Raw genomic sequence first — 7545 nt, forward strand, 5'->3', positions numbered from 1 at the left:
AGTGAGTTCCAGGATGGTCAGAGACACACAGAGAAACCCTGTCTCAAAAAATCAACCCAAACAAACAAACAAACAAACCCCACAAAGCAACACCAACACCAACAACACCAACACCAACACCAACAGCACCCCCCAACTCTCTCCCAACAGCCATTAATTGCCAATAGCTTCTTAGATAGGGGTAGGGCTTTGTGCCTACCTCTTCTCTCCATGCTGAGATTTTTGTCTGGTGAGAACTTGTACAGATTTTGTACATGCTGTCTAAATTACTCTGAATACACGTGTGCAGCTGGCCTGCTGGGTAAGGAAAACAGTTTCTGTGTAAATCACCCCTTACCTCTGACTTCTGTAATCTTTCCACCTCCTCTTCCCCAATTATCCCTGAGCCCTGGAAAGAGGAGTATGTTATGAATGTCCAGGTTATGGACATTCTCTTTTTCTTTGAGTCTTGACCAGTTGTAGGTCTCTGTGTAAATCACCATGTACTTTAGAAAGAAGCTTCTGATGAGGGCTGAGAGATGTATTATTGACCAGTGGGTATAACTTTAAGTCATTAAAAGTCACTGTATACTACGCCTTTTAGCAGAATAACAGTGGTAGGAGCTCTCATTGGCCCAGTGACCTATTTAGTCACAGGTTTTTGGCCCATGCTATGGGGGTCCTGTTTAGAAAGTCCTTTACTGTGCCAGTGAGTTCAAGCATATTTCTACTCTCTCTGAGTCAAGGTGTCAGGTCTTATGTCAAGGTCTTTGATCTGTTTGGAGTTGTGTTGTGTGCAGGATGAGAGGTAATAATTTACTTTCATTCTTTTACATTTGGCCATCCAGTTTGATCAGCACCATTTGTTGAAGATGCTGTCCTTTTCCCAGGTGTATTGTTGGTCTCTTGGAATCAAATGAGATGGTTGTAGGAACTGGGGTCCCCAGTTCTATTCCATCGATCAGAGTGTCTGGTTTTATGCCAGTGTCTTGCAGTTTTTATTACTGTAGCTGCCTGGTGTAACTTTAAACCAGAGAGATGATATCTTCAGCCATTGTTCTTATCATTCAGGATTGTTTTTGTTCTTCTGTTTCACGTGTGTGTGTGTGTGTGTGTGTGTGTGTGTGTGTGTGTGTGTGTGTGTGTTTCAAATAAAATTTAAGATTAATTGTTTCAATCAATTGATGGTGATTACATTGAGTCTGTACATTGCTTCTAGTAGAACGGCCATTTTCACAATATTAATTCATGAGCATGGAAGGTCTTTCCATATTTTGACATCTTCTTCAATTTCTTTCTTCCATTTCTTAAACTTTTTATTGTCAGTTTTATTTTTTATCTTTCTTCGCTTCTTTAGTTAGATTTGTTCTAAGACTTTTTTGAAGCTATTGTGAATGGGATTGTGTCTCTGATTTCTTTCTTGTTGTATTTGTCAGTTGTATGTGGAAAGGCTACTGATTTTTGTGTGTTAGTTTTATAACCTGGTACTCTGCCGAATGCATTTATCCCCTGTAGGATCTTTGTGGTGGGACCTTTAGGGTGTTTATGTATAGAATTATGTTATCTGCAAATATGGATACTTTGACTTCTTTTTCTATGTGTCTTCCCCTTTCTCACTTGCTGTTGTATTGCACTAGCTAAAACTTCAGGCATGTATTGAACAGGAATGCTGAGAGGGACATCCTTGTCTTGTTCCTAAGTTTAGTGGAAATGCTTTGAGTTTTTCTCTATCTAACATGATGTTAGCTGTGGGTTTGTTGTCTATTGCCTCTATTATGTTGAGATAGGTCCCATGTATCCCTAGATTCTTGGACTTTATCATGAAGAGATGTAGGATTTTGTCAAAGGCCTTTTCCACATTTATTTGAGATGATCACATGATTTCTGTCCTTGAGTCTGTTTATGTGATGGATTATGTTTATTGATTCACATATGTTGAACCATTTTAGCATCTCTAGGTTGAAGCTCATCTGATCATGTTGAATAATTTTTTGATATGTTTTTTAATTTGATTGGGAAACTGAAACATTTAATATTTTTAAAAACTTAAGTGATTCACACTCAGTATAATTGTAAAGATCATTTTCAATTTAAACATTTATTATCCTTTTAGTTATCAATGTCAACAATCAGTCAAGCTTAATACTTATTCTTTTGAGATTGATTTCTACAAATTTAAGAGTAGTATCTGTCCTGTGGTGTATTTCTGTGGTCAACTCACTCACAAGGCATTGGTTGGTACCCAGTACGCTCATTCTCCACCTCCAAAGTGATGTGAATGGCTTAATGGTACAAAACATCCCTTTGACATTCTATAGCTGCTGTGAATGTAATGAAAGTTGTAAGACTCTTCAGAGTTGTTCAGGGTATGAAGTGACTAAAAAAATTTATCACTACTGAGAGTTTAGTTTATTTTGAGAGAATCTATTGCATTAATTTGTATTAATTAATGTTGTGTCATAGAATCTGTGTCTAATAATATTGGAGTCAGGGAAGCCCAAAGCCTTTCAGAACATCAGAGCATGGATGCTTTGTGTTTTAAGGTCTTTGGGAAGAAATGGGCAGAATCATTTTCAAACTCAGGTGGTGTTAGTGGTGAAGGGTATTCAGTCCACTTGTGACATTTGCAGGTTCCTGTACACCCTGTAGGATTAATCCTCTTTTGCTTGAGTTAGGGCAGCACTTCACCTAGAATCAGAACTATACGGGTCAAAGGATAGACTTAGAGTTGAGTGTTAATTCATCTTAGTTCTTCAATTCGAAGAATCATTAGTCGTGGTGGGCCACAGAGGCTTCCTAGTGAGACCTTACTCAGGGTCAGAGAACCTGGGCTTCCTTTACCCAGCAGGGCTGCATAATGGAATGATTTGGCCAGAGGCGTTTTTATCAGGTGTTTGAAAGGGTCTACACTTGGCTGTACAGTGTGCTTTGATCTTACAAGGGGGAGGACTTTTGCCTCTCCCCTTGGCATATTATAAAAAGCCCTTTTGAATAAAGCTCTGGGCAGTTGGATATTGACCCAGCCCCCCCAACCCCAATCTACCCTGTGTCTCTGTCTTTCTTATCATCTCTTTCTATGTTTCTACTTAATATTTCCTCAGTCCTGTCTCCTCCACCCAAGAACTCTTTGAAAGGTAGGAGCAGGTTGGAGCTGGACTCCCACAATTAGTTAAATAAAACATTCATAAGATAGTAGTCAAAAATGTATAGGTTAAAAACACCACCACCAGTAAAAGTACAAAAGCCGCATCAAGGCCCTGAACCCTAAAATCGTATATGAATTTTGGTCAAGTGAGGAATGCTTATATTCTTCTGCCAGAGAACTTTCTTTATAGCTCAAAGTCTGCATGTAACTTAAAAATATCCACCCTCAAATGAACAATCATTTTCCTGTTACATTCCCCATTATAATGCCAATTTATAGTTAATTTGAATAATGTATTATATTATCCATTTAATATTTGTTTTCTTTGTTAAGGCTTAGACAAGATAATAAATTCCATTTTCCCCCTGGGTTCAGAATCTACTAAGAAGTAAGAGATTGGAATCAGATAAAAATATCAGCCTTACTTCTGCTGTCCGATAGCTCTGCTTGCTGCTGCCTAAAGAGGGCTCCAGATCCCCTAGAACTGGAGTTACAGGTGGTTGTGAGCCTCCTGATGTGGGTGCTGGGAATCAAACTTGAGTCCTCTGGAAGGGCAGCATGTGCTCTTAGCCACTGAGTCCCCTCTCCAGCCTCAATTCCAGAATCCTTTACCTTGCAGGAATCTTGCAATCTCTGGTATTAAAAATAAGTTTCACTCCTTTTGAAAGAACAGCTTGATAGAGTTTGACGAGGCTGTGGGAGATTCCTGGAGATGTTGACTGGGAGGGAGTTAAGAAGGAAGCAGAACCTGATATTCCTCATTGGAAGTAAAGGGGAGCTGGATTAATTCTTTGTTTTTTTTTCTTCCTAAAACCCAAAAGGCAGTATTTGAAACTCATTTTCTTATATACACTATATATTTTTCTGGGCACTAGCCCTCTATTTATTGCAGTAATAGCACATCTGTAATACGAAGCTACAAGACAAGTTCTAACAATAGGAACAGTAGGAGAGAGGGATGAGGAAAAGCCAGATTCTGTTTAGGAGGTCAAGGGTGAGGGGTGAAAGAAATCCTTCTAATGACTGGCTTTCTCCCAGAAAGGTGGACATCCAAAGTTCATGTCTGGATTCTGAGAGAAATGAAGAATTAAATGACTGAGAAGCTCAATGCAACAGTATATCTCAGCATTCTTTGTTTCATAGGGAAGTGGGGAGCTCACCTTTGACCCATTCATGACAAGGCCTAGCTGATGCTTTGGGCAACAATGGGTGGAGGTCATCATCTGATTTAGAATTTGCAACTATTAAGAACAGACCACCATACACTGCCAGAGTGAGGTACCTGCCATCCTGGTCCTGGGACCTGTGTATTCTAGTGAGAGGTGCTAGTCAAGATTCAGAGGGGCCTTTGGGAATCTCTTAACTTAATGGGACTAGGACTTCAATCTGCTTCTAAGGTCAGATGGCTTTGTATTCACACTAATTAGCAAAGTTCATCTTCTAACCATTGATCAGAAGTAGGAAACTGAATGAGTAGGCAGAAAGAGTCTGCAGTGACAAGACCATGATTCATTCCCCTTGGCAGGTAGCAGATGGGCTGATCAAGGAGTGGGGCTAGAAAGAGCTGTAAGCCTCTGTAGAGAGACACCAAAGACAAGTTGTTCACGTGCTGCACAGTACATTCTAGATATAGGAAAAGGGGGAGGCAGCAATTTGGTATTAGGCATGAGCTGTATGAGATTTGTATGAGAGTGGCCACTATGGCCTTACTATTAAGACTGTGTAGATTTACGTGTCCACAGATGATAGTGGATGTATATTATAACAATAGAAGCTTTCAACTTGTCATCAATTATGTCAAATTTGTTAATGACAGTACCATCAATGAGGCAAGACGTTTGAGTCAAAGAATGGTCAACCAAGACTGTGTTAAACTTGGTTGTGGCCCTTGGTGTTGTTCGAATCTTAGATGGTCTTTTAATAAAAACCCAGAGCCAGATATGAGGGTGAAAGCTGAAAGATCAGAGAAGCAGAACAGTGAGCCACTAGTTCTTACCTCTACAAAATCCTCAGCCTAAAGAGAGAGAGAGTTTGAGTTCCTGTTTCCTCATGCCTTATATACCTTTCTCTGCCCTGCCATATTACTTCCTGGGATTAAAGGCCTGTGTGCTTCCAAGCAAAGGCATGAGATCTCAAGTGCTAGGATTAAAGGTGTGTGCCACCACTACCTGACCTCTATGTCTAATCTAGTGACTGGCTCTGTCCTCTGTTCCTCAGGCAAGTTTATTAGGGTACACAATATATTACCTCACCTTGACTTCACTGCCCACTAAAGCCATCTCCATAAACAGTACCACCTAAGGTGTATCAGCAGTAATGAATTTGGACAGGGAAGTCATTAAGGACCATGATCTTGTATGTAGCCCGTCTTGTCCCATAGTGCTACATAAAATCCTGAGCTATGTGTAAGGGCATTGGCTTTCTTGCCATAGCCCTTTTCAAACAACTGCACTGATGATGAGGTCATCATAGCTCTGGAGGGCAGTGCAGGGCAGTCCCATAGCAGGTGTGTGTATGTAGAGCTGGATCATAGGAGCAATGAGGGTGATAAAACTACTCTCCAAAGCCAGCAGGAAATCTTGGCAAGATTAGTAGACTTCTCTGCTCTCTTAATACCACCACAGAAGGTGACAACATAAGGGTGCTGGCAATGTCATATAGCCATGATATTCCAGAGCATGCCTATGTGATGCTGTGCCTGGAGAACCTGCTGGATTGCGGAAGTCACGATGCTGAACATCCCCATCACTGTCCCTTCCAACTTGCTGACAACAGATTCACCCAGCTGGACAGCAATGTCTGTGCCTACATTCCTAGTGATGAGATGATCACACATCTAAAGAGAGAACCCATGTCTTCTGGATTTAAGCTCTTGGAACCCACAAGGTCCTTTGGCATCCCAAACCTGCCACCCAGAATTCCCTTGGTAGCACTAAGGTTGGGAGTTTTGAATGGACCCTTCATCTTCTGAATTGCTGCTGTTCAGGGCTTGAAGCTGCCAAGCAGGCCCGGTGCCTAGAATCAAGTCAATATCTTCAGATAGGGCAGCATCTGGGGTCCCACTGGTGGTGGGAATGCTATAATCCAGGACTTCTTTGCTTACACAGCCACCTACTTCCATATCCAAGAGTGTTTGCCTTTCTCTTTTGGAACATCTGACTTTGTGACTGGGTGGATTTGTCCACATCTCTCCCATGCTTCTGGTTGAACTTCTCCTCTTCTGGAAAGTTGTACTCAGTTCTTAGACCTGCAGGGGCATGCTTGGTTGGTAGCCAAATGATCATCAGAGCCTTTCTTCATGTCTTCCCTGGTGCTTTTTTTAATTCTTTGATGTTTCCTTGGGCTTTCCTTCCTCTCTTGTTTCATTCATGGATCTCACAGGCTTTACAGTCCTTTGATAATCTTTAAATTTCTTCATGGTAAAGAGACCAGAGATTTTATTGCTCACCTCTGCTTGGCGAAGGAGTTGCTGAAAGGCATTTTACAAACCCAAAGTGTCATGCAGTGGCCTTAAGCTCTTTTTTGTTGGAACCGTGTGGTACTTGTCGAAGTAGTTAGAACATACTATTTGTCTATGTATGTCAGTTCTAGGATCTTATGAAAACCAATTTCACACTAGCTCAAACTGGTTGTTCAGTTTATAGCTGAGTGTGAGAGCCTCATAGGAGAAGGAATTGTTACTTTCTTGTTCCTTCAATAGTATGTTAGTAATGAATGCATTAACAAGTGGCACAAGTCACACATGGAAGCACCAGTGCAGAAGCCCGTCCTTGGGGAAAATGGGGAAGAAGTTGAGCATGGAAGCAGAGGGAGGGAGAGGGAGAATGACCCACAGAGAGAAAGACACAGAGAGAAAGACACAGAGAGAAAGACACAGAGAGAAAGACACACAAAGAGAAAGACAGACAGAGAGAAAGACACACACACAGAGAAAGACACAGAGAGAAAGACACACACAGAGAAAGACACAGAGAGAAAGACACAGAGAGAAAGACACACAAAGAGAAAGACAGACAGAGAGAAAGACACAGAGAGAAAGACACCCAGAGAGAAAGACACAGAGAGACACACAAAGAGAAAGACAGACAGAGGGAAAGACACACAGAGAGAAAGACACAGAGAGAAAGACACAGAGAGAAAGACACACAAAGAGAAAGACAGACAGAGAGAAAGACACACACAGAGAAAGACACAGAGAGAAAGACACACAGAGAGAAAGACACACAGAGACACACAAAGAGAAAGACACACAGAGATAAAGACACACAGAAAGACACATAGAGAGAAAGACACACAGAGAGAAAGACACACAAAGAGAAAGACAGACAGACACACAGAGAGAAAGACACAGAGAGAAAGACACACAGAGAGAAAGTCACAGAGAGAAAGACACACACAGAGAAAGACACAGAGAGAAAGAC

At 41.3% G+C, this 7545-nt stretch overlaps 1 pseudogene; it reads right to left on the bottom strand.

Moving 5' to 3' along the window:
- Positions 1–5651: 5651 nt before the first annotated feature.
- On the bottom strand, positions 5652–6923 carry LOC128110622 (signal recognition particle receptor subunit alpha-like; annotated as a pseudogene).
- Between the last annotated feature and the right edge of the window lie 622 nt (positions 6924–7545).

Source organism: Peromyscus californicus, unplaced genomic scaffold, assembly GCF_007827085.1.
Source record: "Peromyscus californicus insignis strain IS unplaced genomic scaffold, ASM782708v3 Scaffold_15__1_contigs__length_86483966, whole genome shotgun sequence".
NCBI classification, from domain to species: Eukaryota; Metazoa; Chordata; class Mammalia; order Rodentia; family Cricetidae; genus Peromyscus; species Peromyscus californicus.